This window comes from Blastomyces dermatitidis (assembly GCF_000003525.1).
Source record: "Blastomyces dermatitidis ER-3 genomic scaffold supercont1.1, whole genome shotgun sequence".
NCBI classification, from domain to species: Eukaryota; Fungi; Ascomycota; class Eurotiomycetes; order Onygenales; family Ajellomycetaceae; genus Blastomyces; species Blastomyces dermatitidis.
This window is the reverse complement of record NW_025544774.1, coordinates 2,909,347-2,915,051: the sequence shown is the minus strand read 5'-3', so window position 1 is coordinate 2,915,051 and position 5,705 is coordinate 2,909,347.

Sequence of the window (5,705 nt, the reverse complement as noted above, 5' to 3'; positions counted from 1 at the left end):
TTTTTAATTTTCTGCTTTCTGCTAATGTGTCTTTGCTTTCTTGATTTGCTTGAATAAATTCTTCACTGTCTTCAGCATGGCTGACTTGACTGATTCCTTCATGACTGTTGAAATGACAAGATAAAACTCATGAGTTTGAACTAGATTTTCAATTTTATCTTTGAATTCATTGAAATATATTGTGCAATCTTTCTTTTCATGATTGCAGTTTGAACATGACTTTATACTTTCTTCAACTTTGTCACAAACAGCATCAATATGACAGAGAAAGATATATGAGATGCAATATTTATACATTGTTAACTTGTCTGACTGATTGAGAGTTTTTGACCTGATCACTGTCTCTTTCTCTTATACTTTTACAGCTGCTGCATGCGTACACTTAGAAGTGTCACTGATCATTTGTGCTGCTGTTATTATTGTTATTACTGTTATTAATACTGTTGTTGATGCTGTTATTGATGCTGTTGTTGATGCTATTATTAGTACTGATATGATGATTTGCTGATATTCTTACTGTACTGTGCACACACAGTATCTTATATTAGAACTTTTGATTCTTAAAGCTTTCTATTGCAACTGGCAGAATACTAATCTTACTGAAGATGAGAAAAGACTGAGTGAGCTGAGTGAGCTGATAAATTAATGTTCATATTATAATATAATTGCGAGAAGAAAGAAGAAAGAAAAGAAAAGAAGAATGACAAGTTAATATTCTCTTTATATGTGTTATTGATTCTTTTGTGTTACTATGCAATAAATACTTTCATACTTCAGAAGACTTTCAAACACAATCAATCAGTGCATCTGACAGATTTCATTTATATCTTATTTTCAGAATAAATACTTTCTGCACGGGCTATCATTGAATGAACTACAGCTATTTTGAATATAAAATCATTTCTATTAATCAGAAACAAGTGTTTAATATACTATCAGAAATATATCTACAGAATTTCAGATGAATAAGAAGATTTTCTGATGCAGTGAAATCAGTGATTCTGCTGCAGTTATAATCATACAAATTTTAGAGAATATAACAATTTTCATCAGTAAATATCAAGACAGGTATATTCTAATTATATATATTAAAGTATATATTAACTAATTTATATATAAAATTCATAGAAAACTAAATATATTGAAATAGAAATAAGTTGTGTCAGAACTCTTTGTATCACTGAACACTCTACATTGCAGGCCTGTCTTTTATCAGAAGTATATCTGAAAATTTTATCTTTTTCTACATCTTCTCTCATACATCTTTTATTATATGTCTTTTTTTAACTGTCAGAGTATTCTGAATTGTCTCTGCAAAATCATCTCTGACAATTTATTGATATTTGAGAACATTACTTATAAGATCTTAAAATGTCAGAATATCTTATCATTACAGTATAGCTTCAGTGGAATTTTCATTTGTATCAGCATTATCAAATATTTTGACTTGAGTTATCAGATTTGTATATATCTCTATTTTTCAGAATCAGTTTCTTGTTTCTCAGTCTGATGTTTTTCAAACTGATGTTAACTTATGTTTCATATATCATTGTTCTCACTCAGAGAATTAATCAAAGTCAATGATTCTTCACACTCAGTAAAAAATCAAGAAGAACTTTTCAGTGATAAATAAATTACAAAAATAGTCAAAGATTGTTGACTCTTTATAGCAGTTATACAATCTGATTATCACTGAACTTTCTCTGCTTTTTGTCTTCTTCTGTTGAACATGATTCTATATTAATAAATGATTAGTTAACTTGATCAGATAAGTTTTGATATTTCACTGAAAAGTTTAGATTTATCTAAGATTTTCTGCTGAAAAGTTGATATATCTCAGCAGAGATTTAAGATATTTCACTGAAAGATCAAGATATCTCATCAGACACTTGATATATTCTGCTGAAAAGTTGAGATTTTTGCTAAAATCTGAAATACTGAAAATACTTATCTTCATTTCTTTTAATGTTCTTGACTTTCATGTCTTTATTGTATTAAGCATTGTAATTCAGCTTGATGAGAATATGTATAAGATTTTATCCTTTATTTTCATCATCTCTGTGACTGTCTTGTTCAGATTGTTCTTTGAGAATGTAAGAAAATACATTCATCTGATTTTAACATGAAGCTTTTATTCTGTCAGCTGAATTTCCTTCTCATACACTTCTGTATCTGAGTGCTGAATTCAGTGACATCTCTTTAACAGATCACTGAATATCAGAAATGATTTTGATTTCTCATCTGTCTGATATTCTTTATTAATGTCATTATGTTCATTCTATGATACAGATATATCAATATATGATTTCTTTTGAAATCAGTGATTTGTCTCAGTAAATCTATCAGATGAGAGAGTTTGAAGAGATCTATTAAACTGAGATCTATGATCATGCTTATTTTCAGAATTTTAATAGAATTTTGATAGTATTCTGATAAAATAATTAGCTACTTGCAGAAATATAATAAAGAAAGTATGATTATTAATATTAAGATAATATTTATTACTGATTACAGCTCTTATTGATATATCTCTTTTCAGTAATTCAATCTCATCTCTTTATTTTATCAAGACTGCTTATTCACTTCATTCATATCTTTTCAACTATGCAACTTTTTTCTACAAATTATATCAGAAAGTAAAATATTGTATCTGTTTAATTAAAATCTGAAACACTATCTGCTATCTATCTCTAGACAAGAATCTGAGAATAATCAATTGAAATTTCAACATCAGAGTCTCTCTTTCTCAGAAACTGTAAATAAAGATTTCACTGACAGTAATTCAGATAATGATACTTTCAGTGAAGAAGTATTGCTATTCTCAGTAAGTTTATCACTTTTAATATCTCTATTATTATAAAAACTAACATTTTCTAAAGACAGAGTTATATAATGAGAATGCTGCTGATAATATTAAGTATATTAAATAACTTTTAAAAGCAGCTGCTGAGAAGAATATTTCTGAAAATAATGATTAAGAGAATTTTGATGAGTCAGTTACTGATAATATTGAAATATCAGTTACTGATGCAATTACTGTTACTATTACTGATTAATTTATTAATTCTGATTCAGTAATTGATATATCTCACAAACACAGTAACTTTGAAATGAATTCATTTATTCTAACAATAAGACTCTGAGCTGAAAAGTCAGATATTTTCTGAAAAAACTACAAATCACTACTGCAAATTCTTTGTTTATTGAAGAATATATTGCTGATAAGTCTGCTCTCTAAAGGTCTATCAACTCTGAAAAAGTAATGCAGAGTATAATTTCTGATTTTATCAGTTAAGAAAACCTCAATTTTAATAGTATTATCAATGCAAATATCAACTCTGAGTTCTACTCAGAAAAATCTCACTGAATTCTTTATAAGATTACTCTACTTTTAAAATCTGATTTTCTTGATATCTGTTCTTCTCAAATCCCCAACTTTTCAGCAACAAATGTATATAGAAATGACAGAAATTGTCAACAATCTTACAGAGTTATAACAATTTCACAGTTGAGAAAGCTCAGTCAAATATTATTCTAATAACTTTATATAATATTCATCAAATAAACCTATTTTTTCTTCTGATTTTATTCAGTATCAGTGTGAGAATCTCAAATACTTTTATAAATCAGAGTTGAATGATATATCTTACATTGAAAGAGTGTATTTTATCAGATATAATCACTGATATTCAGATATAAAATCTCATATAGTAATTCTGAAAGTTCAAGAAACTATTCACTATACTTCACAGACTATATAAAGATTACTATTCTTAAATTCATTATTTAGTCTCTTCAAAATAATTACAATGAAGAATAAGATGAAATATATCTTAATTATTCAAGTTCTTGATTAACTTAATATTTATATAAATACAGTATTTGAATTGAGTTCTGATCTGCTGATATATAAGAGTCAAGATCAGTATTTTCTTCATTAAGTCATGAGAATCAAAACTGAAGTTATTGAAATATAATTATATTATAAATCTTTGCTGATTCAGACTGAGTTGAAAATTGCAGTATATGATCAAGATCTTTTGAAAAGTATATTTTACTCTGATATACAAGTTATTTCTCTGTCATATCAATTATTTATTAATGAATTTGATTTATATCAGAACATATACTGAAGCTTAATAAGTTTTTATATAATTTCTGCACTAAGTGCTGTTGAGCACTTGAAGTGAAATAATATTTTTATTCTAATCTTTGATTCTTATAGTATTAATTTTTCTGACACTGTTACTGCATTGTTATATGACTTATCTATATTGAATTATAAGAGAGTTATAATGAATATCAGTAAAGAAAAGATGAGAATTGTTGCATTTTATATTGTATTTCTTGAAGATATGCTGCAGTAAAATAGCAATGCAGAAATCAAAGAATTAACTATAAGAAGATTATACTGAAGCTGCTTTATTAATGATAAAAATTGACTAAATCTGAACTATAATTTATATAATAACAGCTGATTTCATTATTATATATAATATCTTCAGTCTAAACTGAATAATCTACTGAATCTCACACATAGAGAGTAAATATATCAAGAGCAGAGTATAACAGTACAGACAGTATCTCTTTTTCAAATATACTTAAGTTTGAATTTAATCTTCTTTTTTTCTTCTGATTCATATCATAGTAAGTTTATTAATATATCAGAGATTTTATACTTATTACTAATCAGTACTGTCTTATTATCATATAATCAGTTAAAATACTTCTGAATATTGCAGATATTTTCTTTTTCTTACAGTTGAAATTATCTACAGTCACTGATCACTCATCTCAAGAAGTATCAGCTTTAAGAATATATTTAAGCTTTAATTATTATATCTCTTATCTTACAATGTGAGCTCAGAAAGAAATGACTCAGTCTGATAATTAAGTAGATTATTTCTGCAGCATTTTCAGCATTAAATCAATCATCTATTGATCTTATTATTCAGATATATGCAGTCATTATAAGAAATAATAGTCTATTAATATCTCAATCTCTGAGAGAAAATGATTCTGAAGTAACTTATTAAATCATACTTACAGTCTGTTAATAACTATAATTTCTTATTAAAGCTGCAGTAAGAGCAGTAGTAATATTTGAATCATTCTAAGCTGATTCAATTGTTAGTTATCAGTTATCTTCTACTTCAATAATGAACACAGTTACTACACATATCAGTGATTATATTAAAAAAGCAAAGCTTATATAATATATAAAGAATCAGCTGAATATATATATTAATTTATACTATATTAAGCTGATTAAAGAATACACTGTATCTAACAACTGTAATATTCTAATAGAGAAGAATAAGTATCAAGACTATAAGAATTTAGTGCAGTGAATAAATTATTGAAATATAAAGAAGATACTACTCTTACAGAAGAGCTTTTATCATACTTTATAACTAGTATTAAGAGATTCTTTTAACAGATCTGACTTGTATCTGATGCAGAAGATTTAACAGCTATATACAGTTTATTCAGCACTGTTCAATAATCTTCTGAGAATAAATGAAGAATTAAATAATAATAATAATTCACTGAACTACTCTATTAAGTTAAAGTTAATAAAAAATTATATTACTCTGAAGATTTTTAGTCATCTATTATTAAATAAGATATTAGAGAAAGTTAGTATATAATTTATAAATCTCTTTAAGCTTGAATTACTTCATTTATTTCTTAATAATCTGTGA